The sequence below is a fragment of the Macrobrachium rosenbergii genome, chromosome 25 (genome assembly GCF_040412425.1).
Source record: "Macrobrachium rosenbergii isolate ZJJX-2024 chromosome 25, ASM4041242v1, whole genome shotgun sequence".
Classification (NCBI taxonomy): domain Eukaryota; kingdom Metazoa; phylum Arthropoda; class Malacostraca; order Decapoda; family Palaemonidae; genus Macrobrachium; species Macrobrachium rosenbergii.
Window position 1 is genome coordinate 42,663,108 of NC_089765.1, and position 9,786 is coordinate 42,672,893.

The 9,786-nt window shown below is 41.2% G+C and overlaps 1 long non-coding RNA gene across 1 annotated transcript; it reads left to right on the forward strand.

Moving 5' to 3' along the window:
* Nucleotides 1-7,603, forward strand: LOC136852612 (uncharacterized). The gene is made up of 3 exons (XR_010857197.1): nucleotides 1-420; nucleotides 6,735-6,932; nucleotides 7,247-7,603. It is a non-coding gene; the product is annotated as an uncharacterized lncRNA (long non-coding RNA).
* Nucleotides 7,604-9,786: the final 2,183 nt, after the last annotated feature.

Consider the following 9,786-nt stretch of genomic DNA (forward strand, 5'->3'; position numbering starts at 1 on the left):
AGGAGGGTGAACTTATGTAGGCCTACCCGCCCCCCCACCAACATCACCTGATTTTGGGGGAAAACATACCGGCCTCTTAGCCCCAGCATCGTATGATGCTTGGGGGGTTAGAAAGCCGTTGGGGACAAAAAGACCAGTTAGGGCCGAAAGTGGGCTGCTATGCTGACCCTTAAAAGACTTAGCTATAAGACCTATTTCAATTCGACCTTTGGCTGGCTGTTGGCTGCTTTCAGATCAACCGATGTCCTATGCCCAACCCAAAAAATCGAATGAGACGCCCTGCGACCTAGCTGCTCACACGCACTCTGTCGATGCATTGGTGTGGCCTTTCTTTTCCCTTCAATTCCCTTCAAACTGGTAAACCTCGAGACTCCTGCGGCTGAAATTCATCTTTTGCAACGAGTGAACAGAAGGAATAAGGTACGTGTGGAATCAATCAGTCTAATGCCAGTATCTTTCTCTCCTTGTGAATTTCTCTCCATTTTCAGTATTTCCAACTTTTCATTCTCCTAAACAAAACCCCCTTTGTTCAATCAGCCTTAGCAAACCCATTTGCCCGTCATGTCTTGCCCAAGCTCAAATTAAATTAGTTCAGTAATAATTAGAGCCTTCCCACCATAGTGTTACCATGTGCTAATTAAATCTAATTGATCAATTCCTCCATCGTGCATAAATGATTTCATGTGAGAGAAAATCATTGGATTTGAATGCTAAACTGGAATTTACTTCCAGAATCCTGTTATCTGGCTCTTCGAGCGGTCTGCCCCTGCCTTGTGAACCAAAATAGTTTAGACATATAACTGCCATCCTGCCATGTGCAAGAGTCTTCTGATTATGCAGTCCCAGGGCACTACACAGTTCCCCCCTTAGTGAACAAGTTGTGTTAACAACCAAAAATTGTTTAACCAGTCTGCAGTAAAGTCAATAGTGTCGAACTATTTCAGGGTGGTAGCCTTTTCAGATTCAACGATTTGCTACACAGTCTAGCTTTCATTGCACCTTGTATATGCTTGCTTGCCATTCAGTCAGCCCGTTCATATTAATTTCCTGATTGCTTCAGTTCTAAATAAATTCAGTTTAAAGCATTTACTGATTATAATTTACCAAGGTGACCTCCACTTCTCTGTTTACTTAGATGAGATATCAAGGTAAGTCAGTTTATCCATTACACTTATCACTTACATTCTGAGCGCGCTGTGTGTTGGCCTTAAGGCAGTTAATTAAAAAATCCTTTTTTATTCTTCCAACCGCCCTCAGAAAGTAACATTGGCAACCTTGCCAACGATCTTAGTCAACTATATATACTAGCTTTGCTATTACTAGACTAGGAAGGAAACGAACCGAGGAATGATATAATTCATAAATAATTTAACTCCATTATTCACAAGCCAAAAATATAAGGGTGACAGAAACGAAGCTAAAGAAAACAAGGTAAGGGTTATTATTATTGTTGTTGTAAAATTAAGGATACGTTTGTAACAGATGGGGAAAAGTGTTTAAAAAAAAAAGAAGTGGTTAGCAGCAAATCTCTTAGTTAGAATATCATATAGGATAAAGGCAAGAGCGCAAAAGTTCGTAAGTTAGTGATGCAGAATAATTGCCCGCGAAATTTCGCGTTGTAAGAAGAATAGCAGCTGTGTTGTAATGCTAAAAGACTGATCGTTAGGAATTAGGAAGTGCTTTGCCAGGGATTTATTGCATGTGTTAGCCATGAACAGTTAGCTAAGTGTTTTGTTCGAAAACAGTTACGGCAGAGGAAGTGTACAATTCCTGTCAGTGAAGTGCAGTTCAAAAATTTGTGTTGTTAAAATACGTGTGACAACCTCTAGCAGTTCGGCGCTGTACCAGGTCGGCGCATGCGCCCTCCCAGCATCTCACTCCCACAATTCAAAGACCGTCATATCCAGTTCAAATTTACATTTAATGTTTCAAGTAAAGTAAAGGCATTAGTGATGTTTCAAGTTAAATAATTTGATTCTGCATATCAGCACTGACAGAAATGTTGAGTGTTCTTTTTCTTAAATTTTAAATCATCGTTTGTTATATCACACGATAGACAACACCAGTTGTTCCTCTCCCGCACACCCAGTCCCATTTCTCATCGTTCACTCGCCGAACGAAATTCCATTTCTTTTCAGTCCCTAACATAAAACCCTAACGAAATATCTTGATAGTAATTTGAAAACCCTTTCCACCATATAACTTGTCATGACAGGAGCTAGCTATTAAATTACGTAAATACCAAAAGTACGTTTTTTAGAAAAAAGCAACAGCGTAAATTTTCATAATATAATATAAGAAGAAATTATAGAGTAAATCAAATCACACAATGAATACGTTCCCATACAAATATGCTTTCAGAGAGAGAGAGAGAGAGAGAGAGAGAGAGAGAGAGAGAGAGAGAGAGAGAGAGAAACTCTAATATTCTTCCATCAAAACAAAGGGAATACTAAAATGAATAATTGAGTATGGAAAATAAACCCACTACTTCATAAAGCCAAGTACAATAATTACTTTTCTTTTTTATCCAAAACTTTGATCTTTTAGATCCCCATCTATTCTTCCTTTTACTCATTCACACATACTGTGCAAATTTACACACGCGCCTGTGTTCATTAACTGTCTCCCATAAATATTTTCACATTAAGTGCTTCAGCCCGCAGAGTGAACTCTCGTGCGTTTCACAGAGCATACGTACAACCATTTAATAACAGTTATTGACTGTCATGCATGAGTGGGTTTCCATTATCCAAGACTTGCGTATACCACAAGCACCAAATCGCACATTGAGTGCAAACCCCAAAACCTTCCTTTCCTCATGTCAGGGAGCAGCCACTAGTTCTTAGAACTGGCCACACATGAGTGCAAGCCCAAGGGTTTTCCCTTTCCCCGTGCCACTAATCTGAGGCACTGCCAATGACTTAAGTTACTGAAGCGCTTACCTTTCCACTTTCCCTTTTACTCCTTACTTACATTCTGCCTTGGGCAGAGTGCCGTTTCCTTCAATGCAGTTTGGTTGCACTTCTTCTTAGTGTTGTCCCCCAGAACACACTGGCACCCCATTGCCACCAAGACATAGTACTCACACATAAGCCACTGCACCTGTACCTGAGATACAGAGTGCCATCGACAGTGTATCCGCCCATAAGGACCTTTCCTCCTTCAGGATCGCTCCATCAGTGTGACCTTTGCACGGCACACTCAACCACAGTGCCACCTTATTGAAAGGGTGCGACACCACTGAAGTTTCACCCAAATCTGAGGGACATTTACTCACTGCCCAAGTATGTCCAGCCAACCCAATCAGATGCCCTTACCTACCAGGAACATGTCGGCAGACAATATTATAGAGCCTTCATGGATCTGGGGAAGGAGGTAGGTCTCATGGGACCAGAACTCGCCAAGTGGGTCAAGGAACAGCTGGATGACTTGGCCAAGCACGAGAAGGAAGAAAGACTGGAACGGAGGAATTATGAAGCTGAACACAGGAGGTATGAAGAAGAACAGAGGCGGCTGGAAGAAGCAAGAGAAGAATGGAGAAGACAGCATGAATTAGCCCTCAAAGAAAAGGAGCTCGAGCTGGAGAAGGCAAAGAAGGAAAGTGCTGAAGCTATGGCTCTCCAACAAGCCTCCAATCCCACACCTGCTGCACCTAATGCTCCGCTCTCAAGCATTAATTCCCTAGTCCCCAAGTGGACTGAGGGAGGGCCGGAAGCATGGTTGGAGGAAATAATAGAGGCGTTCTTAGAAAATTACAACACCACCAAGACTGAGAGGGCCTTAGTGCTTACTGAGCACATGGAAGGAAAAGCTAGGGTAGCCCTCCGCTCCCTGGAGAAGAGTCAAAGAGGTGACATGCTCGAAGTTCGTTGGGTCATCAAAAAAGCCTACAAAATAACCCCCGGAGAAATGGAGACAGCGGTTCCAAGGTCTTGCCAAGGAAGTTGGCTGGTCCTGGACGGAATGGGCCTGTCACAAGACCCAGTCTGGTACCCGCTGGTTCGACTCCCTGTCATGCACTAACTTCGCAGACTTATTCAACCGGACCATGCTGGAGGATCTTTTCCAATGTGTGCCTGGGCCCCTTGCTGTGTATCTCAGTGATAAGCAGCCCACCACACTTATGGAAGCCTGCTGTATGGCCGATTCATGGGAAACTTACAACCAGTCCCACTGCACATCTCATCAGCACATAGTGCCCCCCGGGTACCTCTCAGGCTCAGCTTGCCTGAAGGGCAGACTGCCTAGCAAGCCTACTTGCACCCATTGTAAGAAGTCTGGGCACACTGAATCTGATTGCTGCTACAAGTTGAGCAACAATAGGCAGCCTACTACCAACAACCAAACTCCTCTCCCTCTCCGTCCACTCAATCTTCTCCACCAACAGACACCATAGGGAAATCAGCCCACTCAAAGGGACCATGCCGAGACTGTGGAACTCTAGGGCACTATACTGCCGGATACCCTGGTTGCCCAAAGCATATCTCCTCTAGCAAGCAAGTCAACCTGATTAGTACCACATCCTCTGCGGCTGTGCCGCCAGATATGTCTCACCCTGAGCAGGTCAGGACTCAGTCCGTCTCAGTGGCACCCCTGGATGGCTCTAGCTTACCAGTTAACCTGCCAGCTACAGTACACACTGGCTCAGATATTAGCCTAATTGACCGGGCTCAGGTGCCAGCCAGTGCCACTGTTGACGAAAAGACCAGGTGGACGATGACTTGGATAGAGGAGCAAACCAAGACTATTCCCACAGTTGAACTTCAGGTAACCACCCCTTGGGGCATGCAACCTCACCGCCTTTTCATGGTGAATAAAATCAGGCACGGAGTGGAGTTCCTGCTGGGACGAGACCTCCTCTGGAGATGTCCTTCCCCAATGCCACTCTGTTGCCTAGCTACCTCCACCAGGAGGCCTTAACTCCAAAACCACCTGACCGGGACACCGCCACCGTGACAGGCGTACCACCGTCAGCCCAACCTTCTGCTCACCAAAGTTGCACTCTTCATGCAACTCTAGGCCAAATCCTCAATCCTCACAAAAGGATGGCCACCAAAATTTTCCTCCCTCACCAAGAAGGGAAATCGCCAGGTACCGCGGCAAGACCCGTAATGCAACAGGGCACTCCGTGAATTGGGCGAGGTGCCCTAGTAAGCAAAATGCAGTGGACACCACACCCAGAACCACTTCCCGAGGTTCTGCCCTCATCCCAAGACAGGAATCTCAGTCTCCCACTACCTCAGGTACACCAAGGGGTTTTGCACCCCCAGGTCCCTCGTCAGCCATGCCTGACTTCAATTCTCTGTCAGTGCCATTAGAGAGCCCTGAGCAGTGCCAAGCTCCATTTATCTCGGACATAGCACCTCCACTAACCTTAATCTCTGTGCCTGGCCATGAGTTAGTGCCAATGCCAGATCAAAATCATGCCACGGATCCTCCTATGGGAGATCCTCCAACCCTCACTGAACTGATCATCGCCAATTATGAGCCTCTGACCCCTGACATTTCTTCTCAATCACTTTCATCTGTCAAGGATGAACCTCAGGCAGACCTTAACGTTATGTCTTCTCTGGTCGACCAGGAACTGTCCAGCCAGGATGCAGACACTGGTTCTACCCTTACGACAGTTGTCACAGCAGCCAAAGTAAGGGGCCTGCCCGTAGCTACTAGGGCTACCTCTGATCCTCCTCCTGATGGCACTTCTGGCCTTTCCCCAGAGCCGGTGCCCTCATCACCTCCTAGGAATGGCGTAGCCAGACCTCGGAGGAACCTGAAGAAAAAGAAGGGGCGGAAAAGATCCAATTAACCAATAAGAGTCACAAGCTCTACTTGGCACTCGTGTTCCATTGGCACAGTGTCGTTTCCGTCTCAGAGTGATCCTGACACCTACCCAGAGGAGGTAGCCTGCGTGATCTCTGCCCAAGTAGACTAATATCTAACACCCTAGGCATCATGTAATACTAACCTTGTTTTTAACCTTGTGAAAAAACTATCCAGTACTCAAGCTGGTACACCCCTGACCACTTACCATAATTAACCCTTCAGGTTGCTCATGTCCAAAATTATTGCGTTGATCATTCCATAAAGCATTGCATAACCCACAATTATCTGCATTTAGTTAGGTCAGTGTCATTTAATTTAAAGCCAGGGTCATAGGATAGTAGACCATGTCAACAAGACACATTTACCATGTACCTGTTGCCTAGGAGTAGAGTTCCCCAGTCATCAGAGACAGCCAGTAGAAGTCTGTAGATAACTTTGTCTATGCATTAGGCTCTGCTGTAGTAAGTAAGCTAGCAAAACTAGTATCCCTTCTTAGCAGTTGGGTAAGTCCTTTTTAGCTAGCTGCAGTGCAAAGGCACAACTCATTTAGGGAAGCTAACTGCCTAGTTGAGACGAATAACTTACTTAGCCAAGGCCTTCACGCCCGAAAAGGAGTAAATGCATTTTTAAAAAGGGGGAGCTTTCACATATATATTCCATTTGTCCCTTCAGTCAGTTAGCTAGGAAATCAAATTTAATGGCAGCTGGAGGAGATGCCATTAAGGGGGGGGTGAACTTATGTAGGCCTACCACGCCAATATCACCTCGTATGATGTTTTGGGGGGTTAGAAAGCCATTAGGGACAAAAAGACCAGTTAGGGCTGTAAGTGGGCTGCTATGCCGACCCTTAAAAGACTTAGCTATAAGACCTATTTCAATTCGACCTTTGGCTGGCTGTTGACTGCTTTCAGATCAACTGATGTCCTGTGCCCAACCCAAAAAATCAAATGAGACGCCCCGTGACCTAGCGACTCACACGCACTCCGTCACAGAACACCAACTCATCAAGTTGGTGCAGCCCTTCTTTTCCCTTCAAAACTGGTAAACCTCGAGAATCCTACGGCTGAAATTCGTCTTTTGCAACGAGCTCAATGCACAGAAGGAATAAGGTACGTGTGGAATCAATCATTCTAATGCCCAGTATCTTTCTCTCCTCGTGAATTTCTCTCCATTTTCAGTATTTCCAACTTTTCATTCTCCTAAACAAAGCCCACTTTGTTCAATCAGCCTTAGCAAACCCATTTGCCCCTCATGTCTTGCCCAAAGCTCAAATTAAATTAGTTCAGTAATAATTAGAGCATTCCCACCATAGTGTTACCATGTGCTAACTAAATCTAATTGAGCAATTTCTCCATCGTGTGTAAATAATTTCATGTGAGAGAAAATCATTAGATTTGAATGTTAACCTGGAATTCTCTTCCAGAATCCTGTTATCTGGCTCTTCGAGTGGTCTGCCCCTGCCTTGTGAACCAAAATAGCTTAGACGTTTAACTGCAATCCTGCCACATGCAAGAGTCTTCTGGTTATGCAGTCCCGGGGAACTAGACAAGTTCCCTCCCTGCCCCCTTAGTGAACAAGTTGCGTCAACAACCAAAAATCGTTTAACCAGTCCGCAGTAAAGTCAATAGTGTCGAACTATTTCAGGGCAGTAGCCTTTTCAGATTCAATGATTTGCTATGCAGTGTCTAGCTTTTATTGCACCTTGTACGTGCTTGCTTGCTACTCAGTCAGCCCGTTCATGTTAACATCCTGATTGCTTCATTTGTAATAAATTCAGTTTAAAGCATTTACTGGTTATAATTTACTAAGGCAACCTCCACTTCTCTGTTTACTTACATGTAATATCAAGGTAAGTTAGTTTATTCATTACATTTGTCACTTACATTCTGAGTGCTGTGTTGGCTTTAAGGCAGTTAATTAAAAATTCAATTTTCATTCTTCCAACCAGCCTCAGAATGACAATATACTCGATATATATATATATATATATATATATATATATATATATATATATATATATATATATATATATATATATATATATATATATACATACAAACACACAATCAGGAGATCCATAAGACAAGAAGTCTTCAAAGTTCTTTATTTAGAAACGTTTTGTGCAATCCTTTGCACATCATCAGTCTGCAATAAATTATAAAGAGCAGTTAAAACTAAAGATAAAATAACATTTATTATACCGACAGTAAAATTTTTTTATAAAGTTAACATAAAAGCAGAAAAAAAAATAAAATAAAATAAATATATTAAAATTCATCAAGTTTGTTAAGGAAATTCAACTACCTTACAGTACAACGCAAGAGGGAAGAATGGCCTGAAGAAACGTCAATGCCCAGACAACACCTTAAGCGAGAGAGAGAGAAACCGCAGAGGTGTTACTATTCAAATTAGGGGACAGGTGCTTTATATATATTGACTCAAGGGTAGTTAAAAAGGCAGTTTGAGATGTAGCACTGAGAATCGAAAAATGTGTTTTTTCAACATGAATTTTACATTTAGTAGCATGTGTTCTAATGCTAGAAAGTTCTGGGTTGTATATACGGGAACCTGTACGATAACTGAGTCCTAAGTGGCTGTAATAGCGGACTTGCAACAGTCTTTTACTGGAACCAACATAAGTACCAAGACATCTTGGGCATTCAAATTTATAGATAATGCTGGACCGCATAAAATCCTGCAACTTGTCCTTATAGGAGAAAAATTTTCCAACCTTTTTTGGATTCATAGAAATCAAATTTAATTTTAAAAAACCTATTTCTCTTTCAATGATACTTTTTATTTTTGAACGTAATTTGTCAGAGTGAGTAAAGGGAATAACAGCATACATGTTCAATTTAGGAACATTAAAGTTTTCAGAGGAGGGAGACATATATTTAGAAAGCATATTATTAATTATTTTCTGGACTAGGAATTGAGGATACGAATTAGCCGAAAAAAACTTTGATAAATAATCAATTTCCAAGTGAAAATTGGACCAACTAGAAGTATATTTGAGAGCTCGATGTACCAATGTTGTAAGAGAATTGATCTTAAAAGAATAAAAACAAGAGCTAAAATAGTTACTGCCCAAGCCTGTAAACGTATTCTTACGACAAACAGAAGTGTAAAGGCATGCTGATCTCTAGTAATTTTTACATCCAAAAAAGATAACGAATTTTGTTGTTCAGTCTCAATAGTAAATTTCATATTGGGATGTACAGAATTAATAAAATCAAGAAATTCATGACATGCCAAGGATAAGTGAATAGGGCAAAAGGGTCATCAACATATCGTTTATATGGAACAGGCTTAGACTGGGCTGGGCAATTATTTAAAAATTCTTCTTCCAAATGACTCATGAAGAAGTTAGCAAACAACGGGCCCAAAGGGGAACCCATAGCTACTCCCTCGACCTGCAAGTAGAGACCATTATTAAAAATAAAAACAGTGTCTTGCACTGCAAGCTCAAGTAAGGATTTTAAAAGACCTACTAAAACCATGAAATACATCATCAACTCTAAAGATTTTGTCAAGAATAATTTCAATAGTTTCTGAGACCGGGACATTGGTAAACAAAGCTTCAACGTCAAAACTTGTCATAAAGAGGTCACCGTCTTGTTGCACAATAAGCTGTTGAAATTCATACCCATTTTTAATAATGGCAAACTGTGATATATATATATATATATATATATATATATATATATATATATATATATATATATATATATATATATATATATATATATATATATATATATATATATATATATATATATATATATATATATATATATATATATATATATATATAATATATATATAAATATATATATATATATATATATATATATATATATATATATATATATATAATATATATATATATATATATATATATATATATATATATATATATATATATATATATATATATATATATATATATATATAATATGTATA